General features: G+C 47.4%; 1 protein-coding gene across 1 annotated transcript in view; it reads left to right on the top strand.

Moving 5' to 3' along the window:
* LOC137384522 (protein HEATR9-like) overlaps nt 1-20,931 on the top strand; it is a 282,848-nt gene that overhangs the window by 41,458 nt on the left and 220,459 nt on the right. Inside the window, exons 2-4 of the mRNA XM_068058659.1 lie at nt 10,527-10,712; nt 17,321-17,431; nt 17,529-17,723. The gene's annotated coding sequence lies outside the window, so the exon portion shown is untranslated. The remainder of the gene's footprint in view (nt 1-10,526; nt 10,713-17,320; nt 17,432-17,528; nt 17,724-20,931) is intronic.

The following is a 20,931-nucleotide window of genomic DNA, read 5'->3' as shown; positions in this document are numbered from 1 at the left end:
AAACCTGTCGATGAGTCTCTGCAGACACTCTTCAGTGTGAGATGTTAAAGCAGCATCGTCAGCAAAGAGAGTTCCCTGATGAGGACTTTCCGTACTTTGGTCTTTGCTCTTAGATGGGCAAGGTTGAACAACCTGCCCCCTGATCTTGTGTGGAGGAAAATTCCGTCTTCTGAAGACTTGAACGCATGTGAAAGCAGCAGGGAGAAGAAAATCCCAAAAAGTGTGGGTGCGAGAACACAGCCCTGTTTCACGCCACTCAGGATAGGAAAGTGGTCTGATGAGGTGTCTTATGTTGTTTTGTGCCTTTCATATTGTCATGGAATGAGGTGATGATACTTAGTAGCTTTGGTGGACATCCAATCTTTTCTAGTAGTCTGAAGAGACCACGTCTGCTGACGAGGTCAAAGGCTTTGGTGAGATCAATGAAAGCAATGTAGAGGGGCATCTGTTGTTCACGGCATTTCTCCTGTATCTGACGAAGGGAGAACAGCATGTCAACGGTCGATCTCTCTGCACGAAAGCCACACTGTTCCTCAGGGTAGACGCGCTCGGCCAGCTTCTGGAGCCTGTTTAGAGCGACTCGAGCAAAGACTTTCCCCACTATGCTGAGCAGGGAGATTCCACGGTAGTTGTTGCAGTCACCGCGGTCACCTTTGTTTTTATAGAGGGTGATGATATTGGCATCGCGCATGTCCTGTGGTACTGCTCCCTCGTCCCAGCACAGGCATAGCAGTTCATGTAGTGCTGAGAGTATAGCAGGCTTGGCACTCTTGATTATTTCAGGGGTAATGCTGTCCTTCCCAGGGGCTTTTCCGCTGGCTAGAGAATCAATGGCATCACTGAGTTCCGATTTTGTTGGCTGTACGTCCAGCTCATCCATGACTGGTAGAGGCTGGGCTGCATTGAGGGCAGTCTCAGTGACAACATTCTCCCTGGAGTACAGTTCTAGGTAGTGCTCAACCCAGCGGTCCATTTGTTTGCGTTGGTCAGTGATTATGTCCCCTGATTTAGATTTGAGGGGGGCGATCTTCTTCATCGCCCCCCTCAAATCAAGTTACCTTGTATCCCATGTGCATTTGCTTTCTTGATAAGTCTCCCATGTGGGACCTTGTCAAAGGCTTTGCTGAAATCCATGTAAACTACATCAACTGCACTACCCTCATCTACACTCCTGGTCACATGCTCAAAAAATTCAATCAAATTTGTTATGCATGACCTCCCTCTGACAAAGCCATGCTGACTATTCCTAATCAAATTTTGCCTCTCCAAGTGGAGATAGATTCTTATTATGATAAATCATTAATATATATTGTGAATAGCTGGGGTCCTCGCACTGATCCCTGCGGTACCCCATGAGTCACTGCCTGCCATTCAGAAAAAGAACCTTTTATCCCTACTCTTTGTTTCCAGTCTGCCAACTAATTTTCTGGCCATCACAATACACTACCCCCAATCCCATGTGCTTTAATTTTACATGCTAATCTCTTATGTGGGACTTTGTCGAAAGCCTTCTGAAAGTCCAAATAAACCACATCCGCTGGCTCCCCCTTCATCAACGCTACTAGTTACATCCTGGAAGAATTCCAGTAGATTTGTCAAGCATGATTTCCCTTTTGTAAATCCATGCTGACTCTGTCCGATTCTACCAATGTTCTCCAAGTGCTCTGCTATAAAATCTTTGATAATGGACTCTGGAATTTTCCCCACTACCGATGTCAGGCTGACTGGTCTGTAATTCCCTGCTTTCTTTCTACCTCCCTTTTTAAATAGTGGATTTCAGACTTTCAAACTGGATGTAAAATTCAATCATTTTGTGGTCGGTGCTACGTTGAGGTGCCTTTACTTTGAGGTCAGCTGCTGTTCAGCCTTTCCTGATAAGTCTATCCTCACAGTTCTTGCATTATCCTTGTGAATCTTTTTTTGCACCATCTCCAATGCCTAGTTTCTTCAGTTTCTCTCCTATTTCCACTCATGCCCTCTCTGAGTTCATCTTGTCCATCGTACTCCTGCTCTCTCGATCCTAAATCCAATAAACTACTGACCACCCAACTTCCCATCCTCATGTTAATCGATATTGCTAATGGTTCTCTCTCTTCAGGTATTGTTCCTCTCTCCTTTCAATCTGCCATCATCACCCTCTCCTCAAAAAAACAACACCCCTCCATCCTTGCAAACTCCTGCCTGACCTCCGACGACCTTTTCCTCTCAAGTCCTTGAATATGCCTGCCAAATCCATTCCCATCTTTCCCAGAATTCCGTGTTTGAATCCCTCCAATCAGGTCTCTGCCCCTGTCACAGTGCTGAAACAGCTCTTATCAAAGTCACAAATGACTTCCCATGTGACTGTGACAAAGGTAAACTTTCCCTCCTTGTCCTTCTCGACCTATCACAGCTTTTGTCACAGTTGAGCAAACTACTCTCCTTCAATGCCTCTCCACTGTCATCCAGCTGGGTGGGACTGCTCTCATCTGCTTCTATTCTTATCCATCTAATCGTAGCCAATGAATCACTTGCAATGGCTTCTCTTCCTGCTCCCACCTCTGGTGTCTCCCAAGGATCTATCCTTGGACCCTTCTATTTCTCATCTACATGCTGCCCCTCGGTGACATCATCCAAAAGCACAGCATTGGTTTTCATGTGTGCTGACAGCACCCAGATCCACCTCACCACCACCCCGCTCGACTGTTGCTAAATTATACGAGTGCTTATCTGACATCCAGTACTGGATGAGCAGAAATTTCCTCCAGTTAAATTTTAGGAAAATCAAAGCTTTGTTTTCAGTCTCCATTCCAAACTGCATTTCCTAGCTACCAATTCCATCCCTCTCCTTGACAACTGTCTGAGGCTGAATCAGTCTGTTTGCAGCCATGATGTCATATTTGACTCAAGGTGAGCTTCAAATCACAAATCCATGCCATTACTAAAATCGCCTATTTCTACCTCTGTAACATCTGCCCCACCTCAGCTCAACTGCTGCTGAAATCCTCATTCATGCCTTTGTTAACTCTAGACTTTGTCCCACATTCTACCCTCTGTAAACTTGATGTCATCCAAAACTCTGCTGTCTGTGGTTTAACTCACACCAAGACCCATTCACCCATCACCCCTGTATTCAATGACCTACATTGGCTCTCGGTCGAGCAATGCCTCCATTTTAAAATCCTCATCCTGCATTCAAATCCCTCCAGTCCCTCAATCCTCACTATCTCTGTCATCTCCTCCAGTCCCTCAATCCTCACTATCTCTGTCATCTCCTCCAGTCCCTCAACCCTTACTATCTCTGCAGTCTCCTCCAGTCCCTCAACCCTCACTATCTCTGCAGTCTCCTCCAGTCCCTCAACCCTCACTATCTCTATAGTCTCCTCCAGTCCCTCAACCCTCACTATCTCTGTAGTCTCCTCCAGTCCCTCAACCCTCACTATCTCTGCAGTCTCCTCCAGTCCCTCAACCCTCACTATCTCTATCGTCTCCTCCAGTCCCTCAACCCTCACTATCTCTATAGTCTCCTCCAGTCCCTCAACCCTCACTATCTCTGCAGTCTCCTCCAGTCCCTCAACCCTCACTATCTCTATAGTCTCCTCCAGTCCCTCAACCCTCACTATCTCTGCAGTCTCCTCCAGTCCCTCAACCCTCTGATATCTGCGCTTATCCAATTCTGGCCTCTTGAACATCCCCAATTTTAACCACTCCACCGTTGGTGGCTGTGCCTTTAGCTGCCTCGGCCCCAAGCTCAAAAATACCCTCCTTTAAACCTCTCCACCTCGCTTTCCTTCTTTAAGACGCTCCTTAAAACCTACCTCTTTGACCAAGGTTTTGATCATCTGACCTAATATCTTCTTTTGTGGCTCAGTGTCTAATTTTGCTTTATAATGCTCCTGTGAAGTGCTTTGGGATATTTTATTACATTTAAGGCGATGTTATTATTTTAAGGAACACCTTAAAAGAGATTGAAAGGTGGGAGGCTTAGAGAGGGAATTCCAGAGCTGCCGGTTCAGACTGCTGAAGGCTCGGCAGTCAATGGTGAGGTGAAGGAAGCTGGAGATGTGGAAGAGGCTGGAATTGAGAAGCACGAGATCTCAGAGGGATGTTGGTCTGAAGGCAGTTACAGTGATAGGAAGGGGTGAGGCTATGGAGAGACATTTAAATGAAGCGAGGCTGAGTACCCATAATGCATTAGCTGATCTTAGCTGGGGCAGCGCTAGTGGTCACTACAATTAGTGTTAGTTGCCCTGGGATGGGGAGGTGGACCCTGGAATACTGCTCCTGACTGCCCGAAAGTACCCATGTGTATAGAAACATAGAAAATAGGAGCAGGAGTAGGCCATTCGGCCCTTCGAACCTGCACTGCCATTCAATACAATCATGGCTGATCATCCAAACTCAGTAACCTGTTCCCGCTTTCTCCCCATATCCCTTGATCCCTTTCGCCCTAAGAACTATATCTCACTCTTTCTTGAATATATTTAATGATTTGGCCTCAACTGCTTTCTGTGGGAGAGAATTCCACAGGTTCACCACTCTCTGGGTGAAGAAATCTCTCCTCATCTCAGTCCTAAATGGTTTACCCCGTATCCTTCGATTGTGACCCCTGGTCCTGGACTACCCCACCATCGGGAACATCCTTCCTGCATCTAGTCTGTCAAGTCCTGTTAGAATTTTGTAGGTTTCTATGAGATTCCCCTCTCACACTTCTGAACTCCAGCAAATATAATCTTAATCGACTCAATCTCTCCTCATACGTCAGTCCCGCCATTCCAGGAATCAGTCTGGTAAACCTTTGCTGCACTCCCTCTATAGCAAGAACATCCTTCCTCAAATAAGGAGACCAAAACTGCACACAATATTCCAGGTGTGGCCTCACCAAGGCCTTGTATAATTGCAGCAAGACATCCCAGCTCCTGTACTCAAATCCTCTCGCTATGAAGGCCAACATACCATTTGCCCTTTTTACTGCCTGTTGGACCTGCATACTTACCTTCAGCGACTGGTGTATGAGAACACCCAGGGTTCGCTGCGTATTCACCTCTCTCAGTTTATAGCCATTCAGATAATCTGCCTTCCTGTTTTTGCTACCAAAGTGGATAACCTCACATTTATCCACATTATACTGCATCTGCCAAGCATTTGCCCACTCACTCAACTTGTCCAAATCACCCTGAAGCCTCTCTGCATCCTCCTCACAACTCACCCTCCCACCCAGTTTTCTGTCATCTGCAAATTTGGAGATATTACATTTAGTTCCCTCATCTAAACCATTAATATATATTGTGAAAAGCTGGGGTCCTAGCCCCGATCCCTGCGGTACCCCACTAGTCACTGCCTGCTATTCGGAAAAAGACCCGTTTATTCCTACTCTTTGTTTCCTGTCTGCCAACCAATTTTCTATCCATCGTAATACACTGCCCCCAGTCCCATGTGCTTTAATTTTACACGCTAATCTTTTATGTGGGACTTTGTCAAAAGCCTTCTGAAAGTCCAAATAAACCACATCCACTGGCTCCGCATCATCAACTCTACTAGTTACATCCTCGAAGAATTCTGGTAGATTTGTCAAGCATGATTTCCCTTTTGTAAATCCATGCTGACTCTGCCCGATTCTACCACTGTTCTCCAAGTGCTCTGCTATAAAATCTTTGATAATGGACTCTAGAATTTTTCCCACTACCAACGTCAGGCTGACTGGTCTGTTTTCTCTCTACCTCTCTTTTTAATTAGTGGAGTTACAGTAGCTACCCTCCAATCTGTAGGAATTATTAAGTTATTAAATATCTCTAGCATGAGCCACCTTAGCTGGTGCAGGGTAGTGCAGGACCTGACAGAGGAGGAGCAGCCGCAGCAAACCATGCGCACACATGCAGCAGAACGGTGCAGAGAGAGTGGCTGAGGGTCATGAGATAGAGGAAGGCACTGCCCAGCACACAGGATGTACAGGCGAAGGGTCAGCTTCCTGGAGCTGTTGGTGCAGCAGGGCCTCAGATGGCTGCAGTCGTTGACCGGTGGTCAGAGACCTTTGCAGCCGCTTGTAGGTGGACCTGAGGCCAGAAGAGGTGGGTGGCCACCCATTGCCCGCAGTGATGGCAATGAATTTCTTTGCATCCAAATCATTCCAGGATCTCCCAATCTGCCACACATAACAGCATCGCTCAGGTCTTGGATGCCCGGTATGTGAGACCAGGTGACTACATCCACTTCAACACGGATGCTGCCAGTCAGGCCCAGAGGGTTGCCAGGTTCACCTCCATGGCAGGATTTCCTTGGGTGCAGGGTATTATCAAGGCTATCAAGGCTCTGTCAGACCAGCCAAGTGAATTTGTGAATAGGAAGGGATTCCACTCCTTCAGTGTGCAGATGATATATGACCACCACAAAAGGATCCTGCAAGTTGTGCAAGGTTCCTGGGGAGGTGCCATAACTCCTTCATCCTGAAGCAGTCTCAGATGCCTCAACTGTTCAGACCACTGGACAGCCTCTGTGAGTAGCTCCTGGGTGATGAGGTTATCGACTGAAGACATGACTGTTGACACCAGTGCAGAACCCACCAGAGAGGCATTCGAGAGATACAATTGCTGCCATCTGATGATCAACACAGCCATTGAGCAGGCCATAGGCCTTCTGAAAATGTGGTTCCAGTGCCTTGACCATTCTGGGGGTGGACTCCAGTATGGCCATTCGAAGATCTGTAGTACAGAGGTGGTGTGCTGAACTCAGCACAACCTCACAATACAAAGTGGAGTGGAGCTGTCGCTGGAAGATGATGATGAGGCAGAAGGGTTATGATCAGCCAGTGCACAATGCCCATCCAGAGGTCTCACTGAAGCCTATGCCCTTCAGTTGACCTTCAGGCCAGGGAAGCATGGGACACCCTCATCCAGGCAAGGTTCACCTGAGTGCAGGCCTTCCTAGACTGCACTCTTGATACCCAGGTCCCTGTGGCAGAAATTGTGGCTGCAATCACAAGCCCTTCTCATCATGAAGATTTCCTTGATAGAACAAATCCCCTGCTGCTACCCTTCCACTTTAACACTGTGGCCCATGGCATTCACTGATATCACATCTGGACCACTCCTCATGCTGACTGTGTGATGGGGCAAAAAGAACTATTTGAGATGTATCACTTAGATAACACAAAGAGTTTCATTCCAATAAATCACATCAAGTTGATATCGGCATAACCTAAGCCACCCAAGTGAACCCCATGATGCAGCTACCCCCTTTCCGTATTCTCTTCCGCAAACTTCTGCATGGTGTTCCCCCTGTGGCTGGAGCAGATGTGGAAACAGTGTCTGTGCTCCAGTGACTGAGATGCCTGTGGTGCATCCCTGTTGGCTTGTGTTGCCAGTGAGACTCTGCCACAGACTGCCTCACCTGTATCTGTGCAGGGGCAGCCTCGGTCCCGGGGGCAGGACGCAGTGTTTATGTCACTGTCAGAGGGGCCGAGGGAGTGGCAGCAGACCTGGGGATGGGCTGGGGGGGTAGTGTCCATTGCCATCATCCCAGATTCTCTCTGCCTTTTCAGTTTCTGCCTGCACATCCCTGCTAACCAAGAGTAGGAGAGCACCTGGTTGCATCGCAATGCAGTTCTGAATGATCACCACAACCAGCTGCTTCAAGCTGCTGAAGGTTACAGATACAGTGTGGAAGCCGCTGCCCTGGTCTTGCATCCACTTTTTGACCTGCTGCATATGACATTCCCTGAGGGTGGCCTGAGATGTCACATCTCTCATGACATGGATGGACTCCATCTTCTGCCCAAGGGTATGCATTGCCTCAGGATCTTCTGACAGATGGCCACACATCTCCCTTTGCTACACCACTAGCACCTGCTTTGTATATGACCCTGAGGCTCAGCATCTCTGTTGAGCTCAGCATGGCTGGATCTGCCCTCACTCCTCCGATGCTGACTGCCCACAGCTGCCACGGCCTCCATTACCTGCTCCTGCTTTACGGTGACATGCTGCTCACCTTTGCCACTCATTCTGTCCATGACTGAGGCCTCTCATGTGCAAGTATCTGCGCTGGTGGAGGGTGTGTTTGATTCATGTGACAGTACATCCCTAGAGTGCTGTTATAGAGTCATAGTCATAGAGAGATACAGCACTGAAACAGGCCCTTCAGCCCACTGAGTCCGCGCTGACCATCAACCACCCATTTACACTAATCCTACATGAATCCCATTTTCCCTCTCACATCCCCACCTGCCCTCAATTCTCCTACCACCTACCTACACGAGGAGCAATTTTTTTTTTACAATGGCCAATTTACCTATCAACCCGCAAGTCTTTGGCTGTGGGATGAAACTGGAGCACCCGGAGGAAACCCACGCAGACACAGGGAGAACTTGCAAACTCCGCACAGGCAGTACCCAGAATTGAACCCGGGACATGGAGCTGTGAGGCTGTGGTGCTGTTCTTCCTCTGAGGTCTGCACTGCCTCCTCATTTAGCTGCTGCTCTTTCCTTGCATTGCCTCTGTGGGAGAGAGAAGACCACAGTTAGTGAAGCTCTCAATAGTTGCATCTTGTGAGATCTTGCTGGAACTGAAATGTGAACTTTTGGCTAGAACTGCACAAATGTAGGAGCTGATACATCCCAATTGCATGGTTAATACATTATGTTTTCACCCGCTCTCTGTAGCTCCCCCATCTTGTCTTCGGCACAGCTCATCTTGTCTATCCTGCTGCCACCCTGCCAATCTCTGGAGCTTCCTCCATTAGCATCAGGATTGCCTGCAAGGGGGCTCCATCCCCGGTACGACCCCTCTATCAGGAGTTGTACACTTGCTTCTCCTACAAGATGAAGAACAAAAGTGTGATGAATATAAGGGGAGCCTCATGAGGCTTTGTCACATTTGATGGTGCTCACACTGGAACGGGTAGCGAGCGTTCATCAGGTTAGCTGTGAGTGAGAGTCGGCTGAGCCTTCAGACTGATGAGGAAGGGACCTGGGCACACATCCCTCTGACTGAGTTGCAGCATTCCATGCAGGGGGCTGCTGAGGGTGGGACACTGCAGGGCACTCACTGCGCCAGACCTCAGAAAGTCATTGAAGCGTTCCTGGCACTGTATCCACGACCTTCTGACTGCACTCTAGTGCTGACCGCCTGTGACCTCCGGCCATGCCTCATGCTGGCTCCTCCCACTCTCAGGAAATAGCACCTCTCTCCTTGCCCTCACCTCTTCCAGGGAGCTGTCTGTGAAGGATGAGGAAGCCCTTCTCCATCTGTCTTCCATTTCTGTCCACCCTCACCCAGTCTCTTCAGCAGCATTCTCACTGTAGCCACATTACAGTCTGTCAGCCACCCACTTTAAAGGGCATCTGCAGATTCATCCTCCTCCTTATGAACCTGCCTGCCAGTTTAGCTGCCTTCTGAAAGATTGAACAAGGAGGCACGTGAACAGGGTTGGGACCTGAAAATGGTCCCGATCGCCAAAAATATTTTATGCCCAGAAAATTCTGCCCCATTTGTTCACAGAGGGTTGGGAAAATCTGGAACTCTCTACCCCAAAAAAGTTGTAGATGGTGGGGGTCTATTGGGGCTTTCAAGACTGAGATCGGTTGATTTTTATGATGTAAGGGAATCAAAGAGAATGGATCAAAGGTGAGTAAATGGGGTTGAGGTGCAGATCAACAATGATCTAATAGAATGCCAGAATAGACCTGAGGGGATGAACGGTCCTATCAGACTTTTGTATTTGGGAAATTTCTGTAAAATGAAGCAGAATTCTGCAAAGTATTTTCCCTGTGGGAATTCCTCTCTCTTGAATTAGTTTTTTGGAGGAAAATAGTGAAGAGCAATTGCAGCGGGCAGCACTAGAGGAGAGCCAGCCCTTTTTGCAGTTCCACATTCACAGAAGATCATCCCTGGCTATACCCATGAAGTTGTGTGTCACGAGGCATCTGACCTCAGTGGGACGTGTGCAGAAGTTCCGGAAGCTACCACTCATTCCAGAGTGCAATGCTTTTTAGAGTTGGCCTCTCAGAAGTGCTCTGCAAGGTGCAGCACAGTGGCACAGTGGTTAGCACCGCAGCCTCACAGCTCCAGCGACCCGGGTTCAATTCTGGGTACTGCCTGTGTGGAGTTTGCAAGTTCTCCCTGTGTCTGCGTGGGTTTTCTCCGGGTGCTCCGGTTTCCTCCCACATGCCAAAGACTTGCAGGTTGATAGGTTAATTGGCCATTATAAATTGCCCCTAGTATAGGTAGGTGGTAGGGAAATATATAGGGACAGGTGAGGATGTGATAGGAATATGGGATTAGTGTAGGATTAGTATAAATGGGTGGTTGATGGTCGGCACAGACTCGGTGGGCCGAAGGGCCTGTTTCAGTGCTGTATCTCTAAACTAAACTAAACTAAAACACTTATCTTTTTCAAGGCAGGACAATGGAAATACTGACCTTTATGGTCCGTCATGTTAATCTATGTGACACCTTCAGCTGCTCCGTACATTACAGTTACACTGACTGACTTTACAAGCCTGGCAGTAAAGTTTCACTCTCACTTCACCCTCTTATGTTATTAACTTTCCACAGGTGGATTCTGACTACTGGTGCAAACACTAAACCTAAAGCTGGTAAACGTGTAATTAGCTGCGGAGAGGATTCTCAAGAAAATTGATGACAGAGACTCCCAGGATTGACAGCACTTCAGGAGCCAGACTTACCATGAGAATCGTCAGCTAGGCGAGGCTATGTCGCCATAGCAACAACATAACAATTGTATGTGCTGCATTTAATATTCAGGACTTCCGACAATTCTTTTATGTTTGACTTGTATCCAATGGTGATGGTGGGAGGGGGTGGGACAGTATGTTAAGTATCTTTCAAATCTGCATTCAGATCTAACCCAAACTGAATGGGTGAAGGTCTCCCTCCTCTGCTGACTGTAAAGATCTGACGGGGAACAAGTTTGAACAGGCCCAAACCAGATCAAATAGGTGAGAGCACACAACTCAAAACCCTTCCTATTTTCACAACAATCAGCATTTCATTGTCAAACTCACTGGAGAGGCTGATGTGAATGGAAATATCACATTGCTGCAATAGAGGCCATTCACCTGAGGTTGGAAAAAAAAGCACATTGTCGGGACAGTGTAGAAGGAGCCTTACTCTATATCTAACCCATATTTTTTCTTTTTTAATTCAATAAAACTCAAATTAAAATGCAATTTTCATCATCTACGATGCACTCCAGCCCCTGCAGTGGCCACTGGTCGCGGAAGGCCTCAAATGAACCGGTGGACACCACATGCTCCTTTTCCAGGGACACCAGGGCATGAACGTAACCTCGGGAGAAGGGCAGGCATTCGGGGCGGACGGATCCCCTGATGACCTGCTATCTGGTCCTGTGAATTGTCCCCTTGGCCAGGCCCAGGAGCAGACCAATGAGATTCTCCTCCTGCCCCCCGCCCCCCCCCCCCCCGCCTCTGCACCGGGTGCCCAAAGATTAGGAGGTTGGTGCTGAAGTGCAACCAAAACTTGAAGCATAGAAACATAGAAAATAGGAGCAGGAGTAGGCTATTCGGCCCTTCGAGCCTGCTCCGCCATTCATTATGATCATGGCTGATCATCCAACTCAGTAGCCTGTTCCCGCTTTCCCCCACATACCCTTTGATCCCTTTAGACCCAAGAACTATATCTAACTGCTTGAAAACATACAATGTTTTGGCCTCCACTGCTTTCTGTGGTAACGAATTCCACAGACTCACCACTCTCTGGGTGAAGAAATTTCTCCTCATCTCAGTCCTGAAAGGTTTACCCCGAATCCTTAGACTATGACCCCTGGTTCTGGACTCCCCCGCCATCGGGAACATCTTTCCTGCATCTAACCTGTCAAGCCCTGTTCGAATTTTATAGGTTTCTATGAGATCCCTCCTCACTCTTCTGAACTCCAGTGAATATAATCCTAACCGACTCAATCTCTCCTCATACGTCAGTCCTGCCATCCCAGGAATCAGTCTGGTAAACCTTCGCTGCACTCCCTCTATAGCAAGAATATCCTTCCTCAGATAAGGAGACCAAAACTGCACACAATATTCCAGGTGTGGCCTCACCAAGGCCCTGTATAATTGCAGCAAGACATCCCTGCTCCTGTACTCGAATCCTCTCACTGTGAAGGCCAACATATCATTTGCCTTTTTTACGCCCTGTTGCACCTATATGCTTACCTTCAGCGACTGGTGTACGGCAACACCCAGGTCTCGCTGCATATTCCCCTCTCTCAGTTTATAGCCGTTCAGATAATAATCTGCCTTTCTGTTTTTGCTACCAAAGTGGATAACCTAACATTTATCCACATTATACTGCATCTGCCATGCATTTGCCCACTCACTCAACTTGTCCAAATCACCCTGAAGCCTCTCTGCATCCTCCTCACAACTCACCCTCCCACCCAGTTTTGTGTCATCTGCAAATTTGGAGATATTACATTTCGTTCCCTCATCTAAATCATTAATATATATTGCGAATAGCTGGGGTCCTAGCACCGATCCCTGCGGTACCCCACTAGTCACTGCCTGCCAACTAATTTTCTATCCATCGCAATACACTACCCCCAATCCCATGCGCTTTAATTTTACACACTAATCTCTTATGTGGGACTTTGTCGAAAGCCTTCTGAACGTCCAAATAAACAACATCCACTGGCTCCCCCTCATCAACTCTACCAGTTACATCCTCAAAGAATTCTAGTAGATTTGTCAAGCATGATTTCCCTTTCGTAAATCCATGCTGACTCTGTCCGATTCTCCCACTGTTCTCTACGTGCTCTGCTACAAAATCTTTGATAATGGACTCTAGAATTTTCCCCACTACCGACGTCTGGCTGACTGGTCAATAATTCCCTGTTTTCTCTCTACCTCCCTTTTTAAATAGTGGGGTTACATTAGCTACCCTCCAATCTGTAGGAACTGTTCCAGAGTCTATAGAATCTTGAAAAATGACCACCAATGCATCCACTATTTCTAGGGCCATTTCCTTAAGTACTCTGGGATGCATACCATCAGGCCCTGGGGATTTATCGGCCTTCAATCCCATCAATTACCCCAACACCATTTCTCTACTAATACTGATTTCCTTCAGTTCCTCCCTCTCACTAAACCCTGTGTTGCCCAATATCTCTGGTATGATATTTGTGTTCTCCTTTGTAAAGACAGAACCAAAGTATGCATTTAGTTGGTCAGCCATTTCTTTATTCCCCACAATAAATTCTCCTATTTCATGTGTAAGGGACCTACATTTGTCTTCACTAATCTTTTCCTCTTCACGTACCTATAGAAACTTTTACTGTCAGTTTTTATGTTCCCTGCAAGCTTGCTCTCGTACTCTATTTCCCCCTTTTGAATCAATCCCTTGTTCCTCCTTTGCTGAATTCTAAACTGCTCAAATACTCGAACAGGGGCTGGAACCTCGTACACTCATATAAACATGGAAGATGGACTCGTCCAGGCCGCAGAAATTATAGACGCCCTGGGAGTCCGTGAACCTACTTAAAAGTCTATTGCATGGGACTGCCCTGCGCAGCAATCTCCACCCCAGGTCCCTACTGTAAAGGGGAAGGACTTCTGCGTAGAGAGACCTCCGCCGGGGTTTCCCCTCACTGCCAGATGGCATCATGCCCACAGCGTGTCTGGGCAGTCGACGAGGACGACGAAATAGAGAGTGTGCAGGAGCAGCCTGTACAGGAAACGCCTCCGCGCAGTGTGGAAAGGCACGGAGGGCATTTCCAAGCGCATCTTGGACCGGCTTCCAAAGAGGGTTTCAGGGCCTGGGTCTGTTGAGCAGTTCCGGCCGAGCAGGGACAGTTTGGCCGGGAGTGCTATACTCTCCCGAGCCCCCTCGACATCCACAGTGAGGGATGTCCCAGAGATTTCGGCTACTCCTCCACCTGTCCATCCATCCCCTGATCCAGACAGTCAGGGCCCTCTCCTCCGCCAGTCGCCAATGCACACCTTCTGGGAGGACACTCAACATACAGGTATCTCTGAGGGTTCAAAGGCGGAGAATTGCAGCCTCAGTGCGGGGACACACCAATGACTGGCCGCCCTCCTCAATCAGGAGACTCAGGACCGCGGCAAAGACCCAGTGTTTCCTCTTACCCCAGAAGAAATCTTTCAGCTTCTTCTGGATCTTGGTGGCAAATGCAGGGGTGGAGGAGAGGGCAAGGCCCTGAAGGGTTGGCCATCCCAGCTAAAATCTGGTCCCAATAAGGATGTACCCGACCTAGTTGTGATTGAAATTACTGCCCTGCCTGCTGCGCCTGTGGGCACTGGTGGAGCGGGAGATGGTCTCCTCTCTCCGCCTCTGGTCCGGGTTCCAGCTGGATTTCCGGAGTCGGTAACTACCATCTCCCCTGGCCGCTCACTGGCCTTGGAATAGAGGTGGAGCTGGGTCCTGAACCGCTGGCGCCCATAGGCTGCAGTTCCATAGAAGAACCCAGAGCGGACTTCTCCACCCATGATCCTGGGAGTGAGATCGTGACGGAGGTGAGACCAGCTGGCGCGGCTGGGATTTCCACCCCACCGTGTGTATTGGGTGTGTTGGCTGCTTGCAGTGACAACCCGGAGGAGGATGGGGACTCTGTGTGGGGCGTGGAGGACAATCTTGAATCCATCGCCAGTGAGACGGTGGACTCCTTCATGCCTGCTACCGTGTCTCCTCTTATCCCCACTGTGGAACTCCGGGACTTCCTTGCTGCCTGCAGGGGTTGCCGCAATAAAGTTCAGCTGGCCCTCAGCCGGTGGTCGAATCTGGTGCTGATAATCTGGTCCGTCCGTGCCACCCTCAAGAAGTGGGGAAAGGGCGCGGGCGTGAAACTGGTTGAGAGGCGCCGGTTCCAAGTGTTCCTCAATGGGTTGCTGGAGGAGTGGAAGGAGAGGTGCACTTCCACTCCCTCTTCACACAAAGGTATTGGTGACGGGTTTCAAAGTACCTTTGACATGAAGATGACCATAGCCAGTCTCAACATCAACGGCAGCAGGGCGTCTCACCGCAGATTTCACAATCTCTCAGCCCTCAGGGAAGGGAAATATGCAGTGAGCTTTCTGCAGGGCACACACACACACACAGACACACACACACACAGACACACACACACCAAAAAATAGAGATTCTCGCTTTAGAGCTCTTTTACAAAATAAAACAAAAAAGAATACTTTGGCCAAATACTTGCTAATTCTTGAAGAAAAAAGAGAAGATATGGAAAGATGTCAGGTGTCCTTTTTGTTTTGTCTGGGTATATGGTGACGGGTCACTGAGATACTTTTCTGGAGCGATTCATTCAGCCTGTGTCGAGGATTTCTCCAGCAAGTTTTTCCAGCATCTCAGGAGAAATGCGGCAACAGGGGTTTCAATCAGGCCTTTCAGGAGGAATGCAGCATCAATTGCAGTGCATCTTACACTCACTTCTGAGATTTTCTCAAAGAGATGGAAAAGGCTACGTTGGGGGTTTGTCCTTGGCAGGTTGATTTCTGTAACTCCTTTTCAAAAAACTGTCCATACCCCAACTGATTGTCCAAAGCAAAACCAAAACAAAATCTCAAGAGTCAAGTCTCCTGACCTTTATCAATCTTGACCTGTCAAGGACTCTGTAAACATCTTCCCCATGTAAAAAAGTCCCCCCCCACTGGGTACTTATCTGAAGACAGATGACTTCCAGTCAGGATTGTTTACAGACCAAGTCCAAAATACCTTCCGATGACCTCTTTTTTTTTCATAAAAAAAAAACAAAGCCAGCATCTATGGAATCCTTTTCAGTTTTAAAAACACAAGTACTCAAATATTAGCCAAAAATGGAAGTAATTTCATAACCATACGTATAAGCGACACCCTTTTGCTGGTATTGGTCTTAGTAGTTGATTGTGCTGATGAGCGACAAACAGGAGCAAAGTGGTTAGGCTTTCCACAAGCTTTACACTGTTTCCCAATAGCAGGACACTCTGTCTGGTGTGGGTAAGTACCACCACAGTAGAAGCATTCTTTGGACAAGGCACAACTCTGTTTGTGAGATGGTTGTTGTTGCTTTGCAGGTAGTTTCCTGGCACATGAGTGATGAATAGTTTTCACAGGAGTTGAACTTGGAGTGTGGTATTTACCGTTAGCAGCTTTAACTTCATTAGCTGTGGACTCTGACAGTGATAGTGATCTTGCTAACTCCAATAGCTCTGACAACTTTCTGCCTTTCGCCAGTGCTGTTTGGCGTAATTGACTGGAGAGACAGCCCTCGATTATTTGTGTTTTGATTTCCCGTTCAACATCACTAAAGTCCCATTTGGTTGCTAGTTGCCTCAATTGCATGCAATATTGGTCAGTTGATCATTTGCTTCTTGCTTCGTGCATCAGAAATCAGTGGTTTTATATATGGTGTTTCTCGTGGATGTGAAGTAAGTTGTGAGTACATATTTTACTGAGTTGTAGTCATTTTGCTCTGGCGTAATTGTCTAAAAAATTTCTTTGAATTGTTCAGCTCCATGGTGTAATGGAAGGACATTTTCCCTGTGTTGTCTGTGATTGTGAAACCTGCCATCGTGCCTTTGCCACCTTTGCCAATGCGGGATACAGATGATGACTCTGAATGCACATGAAAAGGTGATAGATTGGCCATTGACAACACCCATATTAGTCAGCAACATAGTGATAAAGGATCCAGGATCGTGCTCCTTTTGAGAGGAAACTTCATTGCAATGATCCGAGATTATATATTTTTTTCGTCAGATGGTTATTTTGGAGAGATCATAGTATACACTGTACACGCTACCTGTGTGTCACTCTAATACAGTCTTCAACCTAAAATACTCTCTTCAGAAACCTTCCAAAAATTTCATACCTGAAAGCACTGTTTTGTGTTTTTCACCATCCATTTTCTACTTGCCTCTTCGCTGTTGTGATGTTCTCAGGATTGGAGCAAGGTTTAGCCTAGTTTAGTAAGAAGTACGAGGCAAAGACTGAGACAGCACTTCTTTATTCTGTTCGACTTTCACTTCCGGGTCTGCCTGCTGGTTCCTGTGTACATGATAGCCTCAAGTGAACAATATGTACAATCTAACTCTCAAAACACTACACATGTATAAAGAAACTGTTAGGGGTCCTGGAGGAGTGGTGTCTCGCAATGTTTGTACATAATCAGTCCAGATTTTATACAAAGAGATGGCGAGATTGTCAGTGCCTTGGAACTGGATGACAGTATTAATCTCTCAGGCTCACAACTCCCATAAGAGGAAGCATCTTCAGTTGAGTTAAGCACTTAATAAAATCGAATCACTTTGCTTTTGTGCATTTCAACATTTGTAAAATTCTATGACTAAATCTTATCCTTGTCTTCCATCCTCCAGTGTATGAAGAACAAGGAGTTCCTGTCGAAGGCGATCAAGATCTCTCAGCAGAGGTCACTCCTGTTGAATGATTGAAATAAAGAAAAAAGAATAATTATTAAATTACTGAAGGTAAATAGATAATGACACCATTCAGATTGTTTACTGAATCCAATCTGAGATATGAGGAAAAATGAAGCTAAAGGTCTGATTTTCCTGGACAATCTAGCCCAGCATAGACTCAGGTGAGGGAAGGGGATGCTCGATGGTACCCAATCAGCAGGTACAACACCATAAACTCACACCACAAGCAGCATCAGCCATGACATGGAGGATCCGTGATATCACAATGAAGCAGCAGTTGTAACAAGCTGTGCCTCTGCTTCAACTCCAGAAACATGTGAGGTCGATAATTAACAGTGAGGTGAGTATGAATGAAGGATCCAGGCTCAGCTCTGGATTAACTTCCAGCTGGGAATTTAATGAATTGTTTAGCTTGATGTTGCTGTTATCTGATTTAGTTAAAGCATGAATGGTGAGAGGTGACACTGGCAGGGTTGTATTTAGAGTTCATTGATCTTGGTCCCCAATCGTATTGATCCTGGTTTGTGTTGATCCCAGTGTGTCTCCACCCTCGCTTATATTGATCCTGACACTAATCCCACTGGAACTTGCAAGACTACGGAGATGGAGCAGGGAATGGGGCTGACTGGGTTGCTCGAAGAAAACTGACCTGGTCTTGATGAGCAGAATGGCCTCCTTCTGTGTTGTAATGACTCCATGATCACTGCTGGTGCTAATCATTACTGACAGAGATCACTGGGTTAGATTTTTGGCTTTCTTTCTATTGAAATCGATGTAATGAAAATTGGTTGGACTCTTATCAGCCCTACATTGGGAGGCAGGGAAGACAACAATCTAACACAAGTATTTGAGATGTGTCCAGGCCAAGGTTGTGTACAGAAACGGAAAAGGATTTCTTCTGTTGTATTTACTTGCCCTGGCACTGCCCAATTCACTTTCACAGTAGGCCTGCAGGACTGGTCATGTCCCTTTAGTAACTGGTGAGTGAACTGTAACCCCAGGACCTGACCCTGCTCAAAACTTTGATCATTGCACCCGATGTTCATACTTTAAAAAATACATTCTCGGGAAGTGGGTGTCGCTGGCAAGGCAACATTTATTGCCCATCTTTAATTGCTCTGGTGAGCCTGCTAGTAGTTTTGCACAGGAGAAGGCCATTCAGCCCCTCCAGCCTGTTCTGCCATGCACTGAGCTCATTGTTGATCTGTATCCTAGCTCCATCCACCCACCTTGGCTCCCTATGCCTTCATACCTTTGTCCAGCAACAAGCTATCAACTTCAGATTTAAAATTATTAATTGAGATCCAGCATCTACTAGTTCTTGTGGGAGAGAGTTCCACACTTCCAGCCACTCTTGTACATGAAGAAGTGTTTCCTGCTCTCTTTCTCGGCGCACGATGAGACTCGGAAAAAAAACTTAGTGACATCATGGGAAATCTGCAAGGTGTTTGGTTGGGTGAGTAGCAGCTGTTACTGCATTTAAATAGCTCAAAAAAAGGGGAATGTTTTGTTGAAAAAAAATCTAGTGATAAGGTGAGTACTACTAAAGTGTTTTTTTTTAATTCACTGTAACTTATTAAGGACTTTAGATTGTAGTGGGTAGAGCAAGGCCCCTAGTGTAATTAGTATTTTTTGATTAAGGGAGTAATTAATTAACCTAAGGGTAAGTCATGGCAGGAGAGCTCAGCCCTGTGATCTGCTCCTCCTGCGCTATGTGGGATATCAGGGTCACCTCCAGTGTCTCTGATGATCATGTGTGCATCTGCAGCTACTGACTACCAGCATTACGGAGCTGGAGCTGCGGGTGGATTCACTGTGGAGCATCCGCGATGCTGAGGACGTCGCGGATAGCACGTTTAGTGAGGTGGTCATATCGCAGGTAATGGCTGCACAGGCAGAAAAGGGATGGGTGACCACCAGACGGAGTAGTAGGCACAGGCAGGTAGTGCAGGAGTCCCCTGTGGCCATCCCCCTCTCAAACAGATATACCGCTTTGGATACTGTTGTGAGGGATGACGTCCCAGGGGAAAGCAGCAACAGCCAAGTTCGTGGCAGCACGGAGGGCTCTGCTGCACAGCAGGGGAGGAAAAGGGTTGGAAGAGCTATTGTGACAGGGGATTCTATCGTAAGGGGTACAGATAGGTGTTTCTGTGGCCGCAAATGAGACTTCAGGATGGTATATTGCCTCCCTGGTGCTAGGGTCAAGCATGTCTCGGAGTGGCTGCAGGACATTCTGAAGGGGGAGGGTGAGCAGCCAGAGGTCGTGGTTCACATTGGTACCAACGACATAGGAAGAAAGAGGGACGAGGTCCTGCAACAAGAATTTAGGGAGCTAGGTAGCAGATTAAAAAGCAGGACTTCAAAGGTTGTAATCTCTGGATTACTCCCTGTGCCACGTGCTAGTGGGTATAGGAATAGGAGAATAGAGCAAATGAATGCGTGGCTGAGGTGATGGTGCAGGAGGGAGGGCTTTAGTTTCCTGAATCACTGGGTCTGTTTCTGGTGAATGTGGGACCTGTACAAGTTGGACGGGTTGCACCTGAACCGGAACGGACCAACATCCTTGCTGGGAGGTTTACTAGTGCTGTTGGGGGGGGGTGGTTTAAAGTAATTTGAAAGGAGAATGGGATACAGAGTGGAGATACAGTAGGGGGTGAGGCACAGTCAAATATAGAAGAGAAACTGAGTCAGTCTGGAAGGTGGAGACAATATAGACCTGTTCAGGCACAAGTGAAAAATGCAAGGCTGGATTGCATCTATTTTAATGCGAGGACTGCTCTGAGACATCCTTGACCCTAGCACCAGGAAGGCAACATACCATCCTGGAGTCTCGTTTGCAGCCACAGAAACACCTGTCTATTCCCCTTACAATTGAATCCCCGATAACTATTGCATTCCCACACATTTTACTCCTCCTCTGCGCAGCAGAGCCAACCGTGGTGCAACGAATTGAGCTGTTGCTGCTTTCCCCTGAGAGGCCATTCCCCCCAACAGTATCCAAAGCAGTATATCTGTTTTGCAGGGGAATAGCCACAGGAGATTCCTGCACTGCCTGCCTAGTTCTCTTGCTCTGCCTGGTGGTCACCCATTCCCTTCCTGCCTGTGGAGTCTGAGCCTGCGGTGTGACCACCTCTCTATACATGCTATCCACAATACTCTCTGCCTCGTGGATGCTCCACAGTGTTCCCAGTCACCGCTCCAGCTGTGAAACCCAGGCTTCCAGGAGCTGCAGCTGGAGACACTTTTTGCACACATGCCGGTCCCGGCCACTGGAAATGTTCCCGGCTTCCGACAAGGAGCACAAGGAGCACACCACGGCTTTGAGCCCTCCTGCCACGACGTAACCCTTTAAATTAAACCTTTTGGAAGATCTTAATGTTCAATAATAACAGTTACTCTAGGGCCCTTCCTCCCTGGTCCTTGTTACTACAGAACTCCCTAAAAAAAAAAGCACTACTTACTTTATTTGAAATAAACTTTAAACTTTTCTTATCTTAGATACTCACCCAGCTATTTGTAGCTATTCCCGAACAGCAGTGACTCACCAA

Source organism: Heterodontus francisci, chromosome 26 (assembly GCF_036365525.1).
Source record: "Heterodontus francisci isolate sHetFra1 chromosome 26, sHetFra1.hap1, whole genome shotgun sequence".
Lineage (NCBI taxonomy): Eukaryota > Metazoa > Chordata > Chondrichthyes > Heterodontiformes > Heterodontidae > Heterodontus > Heterodontus francisci.
This window is presented reverse-complemented; position numbering and strand designations above follow the sequence as displayed.